We start from the raw sequence: 19,129 nt of genomic DNA on the forward strand, positions 1-19,129 counted from the left end.
CTTAGATCCTTTCCAACAGAACAAATATAACCTAGGCCACCATAGCTCGATGGTAGAACAACCAATGTAAAATTAGGAGGTTGTGGGTTCGGATCCCACTGGTGTCCAGTTGTCCATTTCTGTTCTTTACTTAAAATCTCTTCAACACATGCAGTACTATATGTGCAGAACATAACCTAATAGTTTGAAAGCTTATTTTGATGTGGTCATGAAAATTAAATTTTCACTACACCACAGTTGAAGTCGTGTACAAAGAGTTGAAACCCATTACTGATACTATGCATAAGAGAAGAATGGGATTCTTTAGACACATAATGAGACTGCAGGATTTGAGACTTCTAAAATAACTGGTACAGTATAATCTCAACTTAAAAAATACCACAGTAGGATGCAGATGGATCAGATAAATTAGAGAGGATCCAAAGGAAACTGGCCTGACACTAGAAAACACCACAGATAAGATAAAATTAAACACAAATCCAGGACATAGCATCCACTTCACACTCACAAGAAAGAAACTCACAACACAAATGTTTTCAACACCAGAAAGGGCACAAAGATCACAAAATATAAAAAAGTACTAGGAGGACTGCACTGCCTGAACAGTTCCTTCGATGAGACTTGGTTGATGGACTGACTAGAATGATCCTATGCAGTCATAATTGCCAGAAATAGAAGAAGATGAACCAGTGCAAAATAACACATCAAATGTGTATGTTATTGTGTGTTCTGATTAATTTGCATGGGCCTGTATCCATTTAATGACAACTGGCTGAAGGGCAGACTGCAGTCTGGCACTGCACTCTTCAGGGTTACAGATTATCTTCAAAGTACCTGTAAGGAAACGAGGGCCAAACCTAGTGGAGCAATAATAGCTAAAATATATATCATATTCTTCATGATAGAATTTTCCTTTAAGTGTCCCTTATGTACTCTACATTCTTTCTTTGGTATTTTTATTTTCATGGCTGGAGAATTATCATTTCACAACTAATAAGATGGTTTCAGGAATCTTAAATTCTTCTGAGTCATGCAGTTTGTCCTTCATTCTCTGCGTTGCAGGGGATGAACACGTGTGTTGAGTTAGTCTTTATCTCTGCTGTAGGTTTGCCATCACAGCTGCACAATGTTGAGGTTGTCGCATTGCTGCAATTAGAGAATATTGGGTTAATGCACGACTTAAATGGACAAAAATACAACTCATCATCCAATTATAGGCTCATGTGTGTGTGTGTCATTATTTTAAAAGACAAAATGGCATAATTATTATAACTTATCTTAACAAAAGAGCTATGATACTTTAAAAAATGCAGATAGAGAAGGAACATGAAAGGCATGAAAATGAAATATTCCTGAGGTCTCACAAACCTTATACCTCTCAGGTTGAAAGAGAACATGGGTTGACCAAGTGAGATCAAATAGGGAGAATGAAAGAGATAAGGAAGTAGAAACAATGCCACATTCAGCTGGTGTACAGTCACCACTCCCAGCCACTGAAGACTACTAACAAGTGATTGCATTCTTTTTTTTTTTTGCTAGCGGCTTTACGTCGCACCGACACAGATAGGTCTTATGGCAACGATGGGATAGGAAAGGCCTAGGAGTTGGAAGGAAGCGGCCGTGGCCTTAATTAAGGTACAGCCCCAGCATTTGCCTGGTGTGAAAATGGGAAAACACGGAAAACCATCTTCAGGGCTGCCGATAGTGGGATTCGAACCTACTATCTCCCGGATGCAAGCTTACAGCAGCGCGCCTCTACACGCACGGCCAACTCGCCCGGTGATTGCATTCTTTGGATATTATTATATGTAGACATTCAGCACAATGGATCTTACATTTTGCATCAGGCAATTCCTCAGTTATATGGCCAAGACTGAACTGATTCCATTCCAAACCCTAATATCCAAGAAAAACCTAACTCAAGCAGAAATCAAATCTAGGATGACATTCCTTGAAATTCCTGTGCACTGAAAATTCGACAACTTGATGGAGTCTAAACAATGTACATTACTCTGATTAGGAGATTCCATAACCGGGGTTGGTAGGAACCCTTGGCAGAGAAGGCACGGGCAACAGTAAGATGAGGAAACTGAATAGAAACTTGCATACTGTACTCTTCTGAATGGAAAAACTACCATCTGAGTACCCAATAGACATTGAAGAAAACTGACCAGTATTTAAATTAATGGTACTCTTGGCCTGTGAGGATTTGTAAACAGGAAGCATCAGGACTGGTTTGATGAAAATGATAAATTCAAAGCCTCAGACTAAAAATGAAAAACATACACTAGGCATAAATATCTCAAATCAGCCTCAAAAACACAACAGTACCAAGAAAGCAAAGCAGAAGTATAGAGAAGAAATCCGCTGAAGAACCAATAGTGGATAGCAAAACCACTTGAAATGCCGAATCTAGCAGAAAATAACAATACTAGAGCTTTCTTCAACATTAACAGAGCTGTCTATGGGTCTTCAACTCAACACCTTCTTTCTGCTAATGGAAAAATGTTAGTAAGAAGATTACGTAACCTTCTGCTGTCACTCATAGATGAGACACTACCAGAAACCCAATGTGATTTTAGATCCAACCAAGACACAATTGGTATGGTTTTCACTGCCAGACAAATATACAAAAAATTGCAAGAACAACACCAGCCTCTATACATGACCTTTACATATCTTAAGAAAGTCTTTGACTCCATAGTCTAAGAAGCACTTTGGAAGGTCCTAAGCTTTACCTGGATGTCCACCAAAATACATGAACTGCTATGCAGCAAAATGACTGCTTCTGTTCTTTACAGCAATGCAACTATAGAGCCCCTTCCAACAAAACAGGTACGGTATCAAGAAGAGAGATCTAATCACCCCAACTTTGTTCTCTATATTGTGGAGATTATAGGTGTATCTTGTGGAGGTAAGGTGTGGAAACAGTTAATACATTTGAAGGTGTTTAATCTCGGCATGCTGTGAACCAAGAACAAAGTATCCTCAACTTCAGTTGTCAGTGGACGACAATGCTGTTCTAGCCAAAATAGAGCAAAACTTGCAAACTATTTTGAATGTATTCAACTAAGCATATACTAGAGATTGTTTCAAATGGGAAGTTGTTTCAGTTGCACTTGTTTGTGTGAAGAAATGATTCTGGACTGTCACAAGAGGTATTTAATGCAGTGAAATTTTCCACTATAATAACATAACAACACAGCAGTTCCTTAGTTGGGCACTTCTCGCTAGAATATCAAGGCCAAAATGCTTCCCATTTGACATGGACTTTAGTATCCAATTACAACTTAACCCCAAGAAGACTCAAGTTCTTTACCAACTTGTACCAAACTCCAGCGAGGCAACACTTTCCATCGATGTCAGCAGTGAGACCCTACACTTGGCAGCCACCTCTCATCAAATGCTAACGTAAACTCTGAATATACAGCATTACCTCAGATGCACTAGCGCAGCATAGGGCTATCTCCTTAGAAGAGTATTTGACAACCGTGACTTCAGTGTCCAGACCACCGAGCAAGTTGGCCACATGGTTTGGGTCACATAGCTGTGAACTTGAATTCAGGAGATAGTGGATTTGAACCCCACTGTTGGCAGCCCTGAAGGTGGTTTTTCATAATTTCCCATTTTCACACCAGGCAAATGCTGGGGCTGTACCATAATTAAGGCCGCATCACCTTCCTTCCCAATCCTATCCCATCATCACCATAAGACCTGTCTGTGTTGGTGCAGTGTAAAGCAAAATAGCTTACCTTAGTGTCCAGACCAAACTATATGTTCAACATATCATAGTGGTACCATCACTTACTTATGGATACTAGTCTTTGATAACTTACAAAATGCACTTAAAATTACTGAAAAAATACTACCAAAGCTGTCTTGGAAGAATATTGAGAATGATATGACAGGTTTAAGAGTCCAATACCACTAGCACTGAGGCAATAATTACCAAACGCACGTGTTCCAAAGCAAGTGATGTATTCTCAATTCTCAATTGAAGGATGAACAACTCAATCAGGAGCAGACAGCAAAAACTATACAAGGATTCTCTTAAGTTTGATATGAAGAAGTACCAAATTGATTTGAGGAATGTAGCATCTGATCAGTCCATATGGCAGCATATTTTCCACATGGGCCCACTACATTGTGAACAGCCATGAAGGCACAAATCTGACAACAGAAATTGTTAAAGAGAACAAGAAAATCAGAGAAGATTAAATGGGATTTGGTAGACTTGATGTGTCAGTATTGCAGGAGAGCTTGTAAGACTGGAATTACCGAGCTCGATAGCTGCAGTCGCTTAAGTGCGTCCAGTATCCAGTATTCGGGAGATAGTGGGTTCGAACCCCACTGTCGGCAGCCCTGAAAATGGTTTTCCGTGGTTTCCCATTTTCACACCAGGCAAATGCTGGGGCTGTACCCTAATTAAGGCCACAGCTGCTCCCTAGCCCTTTCCCCTATCTGTGTCGGTGTGATGTAAAGCAGCTTGCAGAAAAAAGAAGGAAAAAAAGACTGGAATTGGCCTCATTTGTCATCTAAGAACCTGTAATCAGAGATACATTAATGAACTCCAACAGAATGCTTATGGTGATGATATGAAGACTCCTGCTATTATCATTACAGGGTGGGTGAGAAGTCACCATACCCCTATGTAATAATACAGTCATAATTTAATTTTGATTGCAAATGTTAAAAATATTCAAACTCTATAGGCCTTTTCAGTTGTGAAATTACCAGTGTTTTGCCCTAGTGTAGCAGTCATTTATACAGGTGGAGGTACATGTTTCCTTAGGCCACCATCACTGCATTGACCTACGTAGGAGGCTTGTAGTTGTGTCTCAATGGTGCACTAGCCACCATTGTCTTGGAAAGGTGTAGCATTCCAACTGATGAGCCCACTGCTGCACTGGGGAGAAATATTAAGGAATATTAAGGACATCATAAACACCAAGTCCCCAGCCCACAGGTATTAATCATTACAATTAAAAAACCCTGACCCAGCCGGGAATCGAACTTGGGGCTGCTGGGTGACAGGCGGACGTGTTGCTCCCTACACAGTGGAGCCAGACTACTTTACCTTATATATCTAGTATCTCCTTGATGCACAAAATACAAACTAATATGCCTCCATGTCCTATGTGGCATTTGTTGCAGCATTTGTGGGCTAATGGCAGTGAAGGCATCTTCCACAGCCCTCCATAACTGGTCACTGGCATTGTAATAACACAACGACACATGTTCCTCGATGATACCCCACAACAAGTCCAAAATGGTAAGACATGAAATCTATGGTGGCCACCTAAATGGTACTAGTGATATCAGTGAACCATGGCCTATCACGCAGCCTGCATAGTGTTCATTCAAAATTTCAGTCATGGACAAGGCGATGTGTGCTGGTGCCCAGTCAGATTGCAGCCATACATCATTCATTAGGCTTCTGTCTCTCGGCTGTGGTATTAACCACATCTCCACCATTCTTGAATAAGATGAAGAATTTATGCGCCCATTAAAAAAATGAAGGACCAAACAGGGTAGTTGCTGTAAACCCACCACAAGATAACATGTGGAGGATTATGTTCCAGTTTAATAGTAAAATGGGGATTTCTTATGCCCTGAAGACAATGTGTTATGTGAACTATGAGGGGAGGATCAAATATAAACGGGATTTTATTTTTTGTTTAAATTAATTTATTGAAAAACACAAGGCAATTACAATTTATTTTTCCACATATTGTCCTGCTTTGGAAATGCATTTGTCCCACCGTATGGGCAGCTTTTTGATGCCCTCATTGTAAAAAGAACAGGGTTGTGTCACCAGCCAGTTGCGCACGAAGTCTTCCACACTCTCGTCATCTTCAAATTGTTGCCCTCCTGGAGCTTCTTTAAGCGGCCTGAACAAATGGAAATCGAAGGGGGGTAAGTCTGGGCTGTAAGGAGGATGATCAAGTGTAGTCCGGTGCATTTTCTGTAGCTTGGAGATAGAGCTGCAGTATGGAGTCTGCGACGATATGCAACCTTCCCCTTGCTCAACAACTCGCAGTAGTAAGCAGCACTGATTGTGCATCGCTCATGCAAAAATTCAATTAGCAAAATGCCTCGCCGATCGAAAGAAACAGTTGCAAGAAACTTGCCAGCTGACAGTCGAGCATTGGCTTTCACTGGTGCTGCCTCCCCTTTCCTCTGCCACTCCTTACTGACTTGTTTGGATTCGGGAGAGTAGTCATGGACCCATGTTTTGTTGCAGGTGATGATCTGACTCAAAAATGCATCACCTTCTTCTGCAAACCTTGCTGAAAGCCTCTGACAGATCTCCAAACATCTCAACTTCAGATTTTCGGTTAAAAGGCGAGAGACCCATCTGGAACATACTTTAGGGAACTGTAGGTTGTTTATGATGATTGTTTGATAGCTCCCATAACTGAATCTGACTTGTTCTCCAATTTCTGATACTGTTGCCCGTCGATCGTTGTCAATAATGTCTTTAACCAAACAAATGTTTTCTTCTATAATGCTGGTCTGAGGACGGTGATCATGTTGTTGATTTTCCACACGTTCTCATCCTTCCTTGAACTCTTTATGCCAAGCAAACACACGTCCTTGACAACGTTTGATCACCAAACTGTGCAGTCAATCTCTGGCAAATTTCTGTCACTGTAACTCCAGCACGAGCAAAACATTTTTATAATTATGCGTTGCGCAGTGGAGGGGTGCACCTGTTGCTCTGACATCGTGAGCGTTACTGATGAAACGGCAGGAAATATAAATATCTAACAGCACGCTCTCCCCACTCCTAACGGTCCCGCCTAAGCATAGCAGAAGCCTGGGGCCAGTTCTACCATCTGTTGATGTTCAGGAACAAAAATCCTGTTTATATTTGATTGACATTCGTACACTTCACTGAAAAAAAAAACAACAAAGCAACTTTTGAGCAAGTGCTTTCATGCGGGAAAGTGCCCAAAATTTATAACAACCTGCATGTCATCAATCCAAGTCAGCATCTGACAGTTCATTGATGAATGTTGGCAAAATGTCTTTAGATGGAGGTCTCTTTTTTCTTCTTCTTTTTTTCATGTAATCTCTCATGGTTGTGCTGCTCGTTTCCTTACTAACTTAAGTGAGGAATGCTAAATGGAGTGCAATACCTCTCATGTACTTCGCGGCTCATTAAAATATTGGACACAAATACAATTCATAGTTTTGATATTAAGAATATGTATACAAACATAAATTTCATAAGAACATAAAAACATCTTTGTACAGTCCGTCCGTCTGTTCTACTCAACCAATTTGCTTCATTTTTGTTTTATTATCTCCGGAATTACCTTCCGATGAATCATCAGGCCATGATAGGTGTCTAAGTTGAGTCAAGTTTGAGTAATCATAAAATCAAACCATTGAATGATCACTCCAATAATTGCAGAGAGCCTCCATGGCTCAGACAGCAGTGTGTCGGCCTCTCACCACTGGATACCGTGGTTCAAATCCCGGTCACTTCATGTGAGATTTGTGCTGGACAAAGCGGAGGGGGGACAGGTTTTTCTCCGGGTACTCTGGTTTTCCCTATCATCATTCATTCCAGCAACACTTTCCATTCTCATTTCATAGCATCTATCAGCCATTAATAAATCACTTTGGGAGTGGAAACCTCATCGTACTAATAGCCTATATATGCTTCATTCATGACATCCCTGACCCAGTCCATGACTGGAAAACAGGTTGTAGGTTTTCATTTCATTCCAATAATTGCAGGTGGCTTATGCTAGCCTGCAATACATACTGTACGTAGTGGGTTGTGTACAATTTAGGAGCAATGTCTTTACATAAAAATATCTGTGAAGCTAATCAATTGTAAATGATGCCGACTATAAGCAAACCTGCTATTTCAACCAAACTTGGTAAAAAAAAAAACAACCCATGGCACTACAGCCCTTGAAGGGCCTTGGCCTACCAAGCAACCGCTGCTCAGCCTGAAGGCCTGCAGATTACAAAGTGTCCGGTGGTCAGCACGACGAATCCTCTCGATCGTTATTCTTGGCTTTCGAGACCGGGGCCGCTATCTCACCGTCAGATAGCTCCTCAATTCTAATCACGTAGGCTGAGTGGACCTCGAAACAGCCCTCAGGTCCAGGTGAAAATCTTTGACCTGGCCGGGAATCGAACCCGGGGCCTCCGGGTAGGAGGCAGGCACGCTACCCCTACACCACGGGGCCGGCAAATTTGGTACACATCTGAATACTATCTAGAGAGAAATACACACCTAGAACCCCTAGGGGTTGAGTGGGGAGGGAGTGACATGTCAAAATAATTGTTGAATCCACAGTTTTTGGGGTTGCTGAGATGAGTAGTGACACTCCAGATGACATAAGTCCAAGTTCAGCCACTGTTGGCATGAGGGGTGAGAGGGGTGAGAGGGGTGAGAGGGGTGAGAGGGGTGAGAGGGGTGAATAAAGAAAATGTCCAAAATGACCAAGTATGAAAGTATATGTGTATGTTGCAGCATAGCTCTCAACCAAACTTGGAACACACATCTTACAATCTGCAGCAAAATATTGTGGGGTTAAGGCACTCCTAGCACCCTTACAGTTGGGGGGTTGAGAGGAAGTGATATGTAAAAATCATCGAAAACGACCAATATTAGTATTGAATCAATACCGTTCGGAGTCACTGAAATGAATTGTGACACTCTGGATGCTGTTTAAATTCAAGTTCAGCCTCCACTAGCATGTGGGTTAGAAAGAAAATGTCCAAAATGTCCGAGTTTAACATTGAATTAACAGTTTTCAGGTTTGCTAGGCTAATAGGCGACAGTCCCAGTGTCAGTAGGTATCGCGTATATCATATCCATAGCACAAAGTGTCAATATATACAATTATTTTTATTATTTATTTGAAAGGATCAACTACTTTCCATACAATATGGGCTGCTACTAGGCCAAAGTTTCATGCAAAACAGAATAATCTAGAACTAAAATTTTAAATTAAACACAGAGCAATAACTCTAAAACTAAACAGTAGTTCATAAAATGTCAGTCATCACAATAAAGATATATACAAAAATTCACTTGCCACACAATTAATAAGTAATACAAATCCTAAAACTAAGCATTAAAAAAAGCACTCATGCAGCACAGGGAGCAATGCTGTATCAAGACATGTTATCTGACCTATTCATAACAAATGCTGTGTAGTACCGTACCACGGGTCCTCTAGTTTATTACTATAATGACTTTTGCATTGGAAAACAGTTACTTTATGTTTAATAATATTATCTATAAACAATCTAAGGGACTAGCTATGAGCTCACTGACATCTGGAATTTTAGTAAATATTTATATGAATGATTTAGAACACAACAAAATAATAAATAAAATAAAGGGTCTGGATAATTGGTTTAGATTTGTAGACAATATTTTTGTGATGATCAATGAACATGAGGTAAAACCTGATGAAGTCTTGAAACATTTAAACGCTTTTGGTAAGCATGTTCATTTCACATTAGAATCAGAACATTAATGGTTAGATATTTTATTTATACTGTAAGGTCCACCTTTTCAATACAATGTTGTGCAATGTGCTACAATTACATCTTTGATTTTAGTTTGGGACTAGTTTCGACCCCAAAAACTAGGCCATCATCAGCCATACCAAAATTATACAATTACATCAAATGATCCAAAACAATGTACAAATACAATGGCATTAAAATGAACTGTGTGTGAAACACATAGGAATTAAAATAAGACTGAATTCTTAAATGTGTTGCATTGCATTAAAAAGTTCAAATGATCTGAAGACAATTTGTGATCACAATGACACATTTAAGAATCCGGTCTTATTTTAATTCCTATGTGTTTCACACACAGTTCATTTTAATGCCATTGTGTTTGTACATTGTTTTGGATCATATGATGTAACCGTGTAAAATGTGTTATGGCTGGTGATGGTCTAGTTTTTAGGTCAAAACTAGTCCCAAACTAATATCAAAGATGTAATGTAGCACATTGCACAACATTGTATTAAAAAGGTGGACCTTACAAATAAATTATTTAACTATTCATGCAATCACAGTTCAATACAGATCAATTATCATGAAGTTTATATCTTATAATTAGAATCAGAAGATTAAAAAGTTTGAATTATCTAGATTTAACAGTCACTAGCCATAAGAATCATCTTCAGTATCAAATATATAAGAAGCCCACTCAAACAGATACAATAATTAGTAATACAGTAGAACCCCGCTTAACCGAATTTTGTTTAACTGAAACCCGTCTTAACCGAAATGCTCTGGCAAAATTGTATTTTAATATTTTGTTTTTAGCTTCTCATTCTTAGCCGTCGATATTAGTAATTCTCTTGCTGTATGTGCTGAGAGCTACTAAGCACACCCTATGTTTATATTATGACTTATACCAGAATGCATGTGTAGCATAAAACAAAACAGTTTCTTAACCTCTAGTTCGTTCCATGATATATTTTTTCTCAAACAAGCAAGAATTTATATTATCACTACTGTATTATTATTATTATTATTATTATTATTATTATTATTATTATTATTATTATTATTATTATTATTATTATCATTATCATTATTATTATTATTATTATTATTATTATTATTATTATTATTATTATTATTATTATTATTATTTATCATGAAGATTATGCAGATGATTCTCACCTTGATAATAGCAGTTCTGAGAATCAAGTTATAGCAGATGATGGATTCAATGCATTGGAGGTAAGATTGATCTTGAATTTTTATTAAAATACTATACCACACGCTTTAATTACAGTACTGTAATAAAATTACTGTATACATTATTCAGTTCAGTAGTAACAAAAAAAATTGTGTCATTATTTCAGATTGCTTTGCACTTTGTTGAACAAAGCAATGAATCTAGCTGATGTATTGTTGATTAAACGGCGGCACAACATAGCTGCACGACAGTGCTGCACCAAGAAAATTCAGAAGAAAATCACTGATTTTTTACAATGAGTGACATTATGTAAACATTTTAATGTTAATATACTGTACCAGGAACTGTTTTAGCCAGGTACATTATTTTAAAGTTGCCGGAATATGTGGAAAAGGACGGCAGTAATATGTGTTCATGTGCCCGACATCTTATGTGAGCTCGATACGAAGTTCCTCATAGCAAGCAGGACACGTCACGAGCGATGAACCTGCGGGTGACGTCAGGGCCACATGTTGTATGCCTTTCTCGCGAATGTACTGGAATAAAAATTTACTAACATTTAAACGGATGAAGATACAGAAATGAGACATACCTCATCATGTAGCTAGTGTTCTGAAGGCAAATATATGTCAATCTCAACAAATTTCATCAAGGCGTTCAAGAGATAATAGCAAGAAAGAAACCACATTTTCCCTCGTGACGTGGCGAGTAACCTTGGCCTTATGGAATATAAGCCGCGATCCAGGGAGAAGCAAACCAGTTCAGATTCTTAGCTCACAGCTGGCTCATCAAGACATGCTGCTCGCGACAAGTGAAGTCGAACTCAGTGTTCATTCTACGGGAACATCGTGATACTTGTATAATTTTCAACAGCAAGTTGACACTTAAAGTTTATGTGAAAACCAGTGAGTAACCAGTGGATTTTCTTGAGAAATTGTTGGACTTACAATTCATCAGGGACATTTGAACTTCAGAAATTAACGTGTTTATAACATCAAAGTTATAAGACTCATAATATTTCGCCAATATTGGAACTTCTAAAATATCTCGATTCCGTGTGAATATTTTTAACAAACTTGAAGCTAGCACGACTACTTAAAATTTTAATGATCATGAACTGTTCCAACTTAGAACATCGTGAGTGTAGGCATTAACTATTTTGAATATTATCAAAGTCTAAAACCACTTTAACTTGTGCATGAAGACTGTTTACTAATTTTTGTAATAGACTGTACCATCTGAAACCAATTCGTGTGAATAGACTGTTTAATGAACTGTAAATATGCCGTAATACATTACGCATACTTCATAATTCAGTGAGATTGTGAATAATAGGACTTGTACATGAATATTTGAGGAACTGTGAGAGTGAGAAGGAACATTACAATATATTATGAGAGAGAGCTATTTATTTCTTTACTGTGAAAGTGACTCATGATGAACTGTACTTAGAATGAGAGTTATTTCTGATAAGATTTTCCAATTATTGCAACTTATGAAAAGAAACAGTGCATTAAAGTTAAAAACTAGTTTTTAAAAAGTTCTTTTTAATGTCTACTATTACATCATTTCTATTTTAACAACCTTTATGATTGTTTTTACTTTTCAGATTATTAATATTCATTGTACTTTATGAAAAATCTTTGATGCTAATCTGTATAATATGTTACAGTCTAATTTTAATACTATACAACCACTTTTATTACAACTTTACCATTCTTTTAATATAACGACATTTTTAACCATTTAAATAAACTCGGGGCCCTGACCTTAAGCTTTGTGTATTTATAGCTGATGATGTTTGCAAAGACGAATGAAACATGTCCTATTAACCAATGTACCTCATGAATATTTTATAAATAATTGAGTGCATTATTTTTGTATTGAATAGGTGGTAATAAAAAGTTTTCAACTTTAATACATTATCTTCAATATGGTCTAATTATGAGATTTATCACATGTAAAGAAACAGTGCTTCAACACATTTCTCATCTAGTGAATGGTGATTATTTCTGAAGCAGTTATAATCAGTTCTAACACCACAAATCAAATGGTGCTCGTTTCAACATAGGACACTCTATCAGTGGCCTAGTCAGATGGACTTTCTTGTGTTAAAGCCACTGAGAAATCCTGACTCAAGACGACAGAGAACGACGTAGATCGACGGAGATTTGATTCAGATCAACGCGGAACGTAGCCTTGGTACTATGAGAGGCGGTTCCAGGGATGTGGTACTATGGAACATCGTGGTGCTTGCTGTTAGCTGAGTTCCAGATTGCTGCTTGTGGAGCAGTATTCAACAGTTCGAGCTTAACAAGAAGACATAATTCAGGTGATATAAGTGTCCTTTCATTCAGAAACATAATTCTGCTTTCAACAGAATTCTTACAGACAATGTCATTGCTGACAAAGAACTTTAATTCAATTCAGAGGCTCACTTACCTAATAAACAATTATTAGCAGATTATAAAAATTAACATTTTACAATACTTAAAAATACAGACGGACTTTTGGAAGACAGTGCGCTTTGTAATATCATATGCTCTCACTTGTTAGAACTTTAGAATTTCAATTCAGTGCTTTATTTATAGTGAAGGCGAACAATAAACTCTTAATTAGCAATATTCATATAAAGTGTATAATAAGTTACATAAAACAGGACAATATTTAGAACTTTTTACCAGAAAATTTAATTTAATTTCAAGTGTTTTATATTTGAATATAAATAGTTTGAGATGTTCATGAGAAGGAATTATGAAATTTACTTTGTTTAATTTACATAGAAAACATACTCTGAAATCACAAGTGATAATAGAAAGGACTTCAGGATTTCATTGAAGTGGAATATATTCTTACTTTCAACATGTTTTATTATTTTACATCAATAAAGTCATGATGGACATAACTGGTTGAAGTGAACATTATTCAGTTGGATTTTTACACGATCAACATAATTTTTTCGATATTTTGTTGTTGGAATTGGGGTATATTTTCCAATAAATATCTATGATCGCTACAATTCAGCGATATAATAGGGTAACTTTTCATAGATTGAATAAATGGAAGAAAGTTATATCTATTATTTTGCCTTGCGATCCCCCCTCTCTGTACCCTCTCCTAAGGACTAGGCAGCCCTAGAACGACCTCATGCTCTTTGAAATAAAATTTTCATGGTACAATACAATATGCACCTTTGCTTAACAGAGTTTATGCATTTTTATTTCGACAGTTAACTTCCCAAAATATTTACCACGTGTCATTCGAGAAAACGCATCAACCGAAATGGCTCCGCCCCCTTTATTTCAGATAAACGGAGTTCTACTGTAGTTAAAATCATTCAGGACAACAGAAAAAAAGCAGCATTTTACAGTATGATTAATAGAGCCATGATAATTCCTCTGTCTAAAGAAAACTTTAATAAGGAAATGAATATGTTGTTTGTCCAACCCTTGTACCGTTTCCCTACGGGGTCGGGTATGAGGTGAGATGAATCTGTTGTGGCGGGTTTTTATGACTGGATGCCCTTCCTGACGTCAACCTCATCAGAGTAGTTAATGAGATGAAATGAATGATGTGATATATGATAGTATGGAGAGGGTGAAACCTGGTGCCAGCACATAGCCTACTCCTGTCGAATAGCACCAAGGGGTCTGCTCAAGGCTTAACATCTCCATCCGACGGACGAATCACCATCAGCAGCGTCATATGCCCTCAGTCCATATGAGCACTGCGGAGAGGTTTGGAATTTAATCCAGGCTTTTGGCACGCTTTTGGCACCTCGCTTACCCTGCCGGCCAACATTCTGATGGTGAAAATTTTTTCGACCAACGGGAGCGTTTAGACTTCAGTGCCTTAACAATCATGGCCACCAGATGGGCTAATAAGGAAATGAATATAATCTATCAAATTGCACATAATAATGGATACTCCAATAGTTTTGTTAATAAAATGAAGAACAATTTTAACTGTAGACTGAAAAGAAGAGAAAAAGAAGTACGGGATTTTGATGTTTAGAAATAAGTAATTATATCATTTAGTGAGTAAATTTAAAAAACTGAATATTGATGTTGCATACAGGACTAATAACATAATCATTATTATATTGTAATAACATAATCTTTAATTCTAATGGCATAGAGATCAACAATAAATCAATAAATACAAGAAATCAGGAGTGTATAAATTGACATACCAAACATGTGAACAATATATTGGGCAGTCAGGGAGGAGTTTGGTTGTCTGGTATAAAGAACACATCATCGGGTTTAACATAAAAGATATTCAGCAATGGAGGAACATATGAAACTTACTCATTTAGCCCAAAAAGTTAGATTTATGGATATCCTGGAAGGTATTGAAATTTACTTGGTACAAAGGAATAAATAACAGTGAATTTAATCTGAATGAAAACGGTTCAGAAGAGAATCCATTGTTTAAGTTAATAGCTCAACGTATTGGGAAGAAAAAGGAGAAAACTAAAAGTAGGAATAAGGGTAAAGGAGCAATGAACCCGTAGCTGTGTTACCTCCCGAGATATTGATGTCAGCTTATTATCCCCTCCCCGCCCCTTGCTTGCCAACTTGCTTCCCTGAGCTGCTCTAACCACACTGGTAAACAAGGCATTATATCACTGAGTGCCTATCCAGCCTGCTTGATGCTCAATTGTCATGCATAGTTACACTTTTGACACTGTAAGTTTTATTGTATTTTCCTCTTTTAGAGTTTTCTTTGTTATATTAATGTGTTTTATGGGATTTTTAATATTAGGCTTTTATTGTAGGATAAGTGTTGTATGTCCTCCGCTCTCTTCGCTCAGCACCAGCCAGCCACACGCACGCAAGCGTGGATCATTCGAGACTCGAAGCGCAGTCTTCAGTGCGCGTGTCTGTTACGTCGTGTGCAGTATATAAGGAGCTCCCTGTCTGTCACTTATGAGGATTCTCCCCAGTGTCCTGCTCCAGAATACACTGAACGTCGAACACGGAGGCTACTCCTCTTAAAAATGTGTCTCGACCAGGTGGACGGAATTCTGGTAGTATGAGGTTTCACCTCAGGTCACTACTCCACTTTCCCGTTCCTTCATCCATGTCGAGCCCCGATGTTGTATGCCACACATCCCCAAGCTCACTCAAGCTCCGACACACACATTAGATTCTCTAATTGTGAACATAGCTTTCATTTAGTACAGGCTTATGAACTCAGACACTTCAAGTTAGAAGGAACTCTCTTAGCTAATCTATGCTAGTGCAAATGATAGTTTTCAACTATCACGAACTATATCTTTCCCAAGAACTATCTTTTCAAGATAGCAGTGAGTGTAAATACATTCAGAGTGTACATAGTGTATAGAAACAGAAACTCTCTCAAGATTAATCATCTACTTTGCTTCAAGACAATTTTATGTTTTATTCCTGTACATACTGTAGAATTCTGTGTGAAGCAAATAAATAAGTTGTGTTCTTGTAAACATTATCTTGTTTACAACACAACCCATTAGCAACAAGGTAAAAAAAAAAAAAAACTACGTGCCATCTGCCACCAACACATTGGCGACGAAGTCAAACAGTGGTCAGTGTGTCGCCCACTCATTCGAAACGAGGTACAAAACTGATTACATTCTGTCGTCAACTCATTCGTGACAGGGCAACAAACTCTTACAGGATATCGTCCACTCATTGGCACAGTGACACTATACTCCGTCACTATCACCACTCCACATTGGAACCTGTACGGCCTCTACCAGCAGTTAGCCTTTTCTACAGTGCAACTATTAGCCTCCTTCGAACTACGGACAGTCAGCCAACATTCCAAGGCTCTCTCTCGCTCGCAGCACCTGTTTGGCACGCTTCAGCTTGCTTGCTCTCTCACACACTCCCAGTTGTTCTGGTGAAGGTCTCGCCTCCAGCCAGCTCCGTACATGCTGCTAGACAAGTTCTTTTCTCTCACGCATCTCAACATGGCTACAGCCGAGCAGCTAGCTGCCGTATTGCAAGCTCTACAGCAGCAACAACAGCAATTCATGCAGCAACAACAAGCGGCATTGCTCACAGCTATGCAAACTCTTTCTGTTTCTACACAGCCCTCAGCAATTCCTCCATTCTCTGCTTTTGATCCGGCTAAGGAAGAATGGTCAGTCTATTTCACCCGCCTACAGCAACATTTCATATGCCATTCCATCACGGATGACAAGCGCCAACGTGCACTATTTCTCAGTTCGGTTGGCAATGCTACGTGCGAATTACTACAAAAATTAAGTCCAGAGGAGCAACTCTCTGAAGTGCCGTTCGCACAGCTCTTGGCCCGTATCACTGAACACTATGCTAAAGCCCCGCACATAGTGGCCGCTAGCTACAAATTTTTTCAGAGCAGGAAGCAACTGCATCAAACTCATGCTGAATGGATAGCGGAATTGCGAGGTCTAGTTAAACCCTGCCAGTTTATATGTTCCAAGGACGGTTGTGGTACGCCCTATACCGATTCCCTCATTCGGGATATGGTCATTCTGCATACTCCTGAGGACAAAGTTCGTTTTGACGCTGTCAAGAAGAGTAACCCTTCTTTAGAAGACGTCCAGCGTATTGCTACGGTATACGAACTTACTACCAAGACTGCGGCAGAAATAGCTTCTAAACACGAAGCCGCTCAAGTCTCTACTCCAGCCCGCCAGTCCTCTGCTCCCTTGAACCGCGCAGCCAAGTCGCTCTCTGCCAAGCATTCTTGCCCTGTTCCCTCTCGTTCTTCTCCAAGGAAGCCCACTTCTAAGAGTAAGTCGCAACTCCTGCCTTCCTGCAGAGGATGTTTCAAACATCATGAACGTCGTGCCTGTCGTTTTTTCAAAGCCACTTGTGAATGATGTAATAAAGTAGGACACATCAAGACTGTATGTCAGAGTTCGCTCCGCCCTGCTAAGACTCCTGCAGCGCTCCCGAAGCATATACAGCCCCGACAGGACATGGAAGTTGATCAGATAAATTTTATTCTTCCCACCAAGAATTCTCACAAGATCAGCGTTCCTCTATCATTCTCTGATCGTTCTGTCGATTTTCAGTTAGACACTGGATCACCTGTATCATTAACCTGGCTACATATCACGACTTAGGTTCACCTTCATGCTCTCCAGCTGACATCCAGCTTGTTACATTTAACAAACGGAAGATTGACATTCAAGGCCAAATCACGCTTCCAGCCAGTTATAAAGGAATTTGGAAGGTCATTCCACTACTCGTAGTCAACAACTACACCGCATCGAACATTATGGGCATGGATCTCTTTAATTTATTCGGCTTCCAGATTCATGACAACATCAACGTAGTATCTACGTTGCAACCTACTTCTGATATTACGGCTCTCCTCGAGCAGTTTCCTGAAGTCTTCAGAACCGCCAAAAACTATACAGCTCACATACAGCTGAAATCAGGAGCTAAGCCGTGCTTTTTCAAAGCACGTCCAGTACCCCTGGCACTTCAAGACCAGGTCACTAAGGAGTTAGAAAGATGGGTAGAAGCTGGAATAGTGGTACCAGTCAATTCCAGTCAATGGGCCACTCCACTAGTTGTAATCAAGAAACCTAATGGCAATGTACGACTTTGTGGTGATTTCCGATCTACAATCAACGCACAAATCGACACAGATATATTTCCAATTCCCCGTCCAGAGGACTTATTCCCTCGTCTAGCTGGTGGACAATTCTTCTCTAGAGTGGATCTTAAAGAAGCCTATCTACAGCTACTTTTAGACGAAGAATCCAAGCAATTTCTCACACTGAACACTCCTATTGGACTGCTCCAGCTCCAGCATCTCCCGTTAGGCGTCTCTTCCTCAGCTGCTATTTTTCAGTGCTATTTAGCTCAACTCACCGCCTCCATTCCCGGTTGTGCTAACTACCTTGATGATATTATTGTGACCGGCGCAGATCATCAAGAACATCTCCATAATCTGCGCCTCCTTCTCACGAAGTTCAAAGACAATGGCCTACGAGCGAATCTCGCTAAATGCACTTTCTTTCAGCCGCAAGTTCACTACCTGGGACACATACTCGATAAAAACGGCATTCAACCTAGTGAACGGAATGTCTCGGCGATTGTAAACATGCCTGTACCACAGAACATCAAGCAGTTCCAATCCTTCCTAGTCAAAGCGAACTACTATAACAAGTTCATTCCCCGCTTTGCTTCAGTTGCAGCTCCATTAAACGCCTTACGCAAAAAAGGTGTTAAATTTCAATGGTCTCCGCAATGCCAACAGGCCTGGCAAACGATCAACAAAGCCCTTGTTCAAGCTGTTAAACTCACTCATTTTCAGCCTGGCAAGCTCATCACGCTAGCTACTGACGCATCAGATTACGGCGTCGGCGCCATTCTCTCCCAGAAGGATCATCACGGACAAGAACGCCCCATCGCCTTTGCTTCGAAGACACTTAATGAGCAT

At 39.3% G+C, this 19,129-nt stretch overlaps 1 long non-coding RNA gene across 1 annotated transcript in view; it reads right to left on the reverse strand.

Moving 5' to 3' along the window:
- Window positions 1–990: 990 nt before the first annotated feature.
- Window positions 991–19,129, reverse strand: part of LOC136876856 (uncharacterized) — a 54,374-nt gene continuing 36,235 nt past the window's right edge. Inside the window, exon 3 of the long non-coding RNA XR_010860673.2 lies at window positions 991–1,146. This is a non-coding gene — a long non-coding RNA (uncharacterized lncRNA). The remainder of the gene's footprint in view (window positions 1,147–19,129) is intronic.

This window comes from Anabrus simplex, chromosome 1, assembly GCF_040414725.1.
Source record: "Anabrus simplex isolate iqAnaSimp1 chromosome 1, ASM4041472v1, whole genome shotgun sequence".
NCBI lineage: Eukaryota > Metazoa > Arthropoda > Insecta > Orthoptera > Tettigoniidae > Anabrus > Anabrus simplex.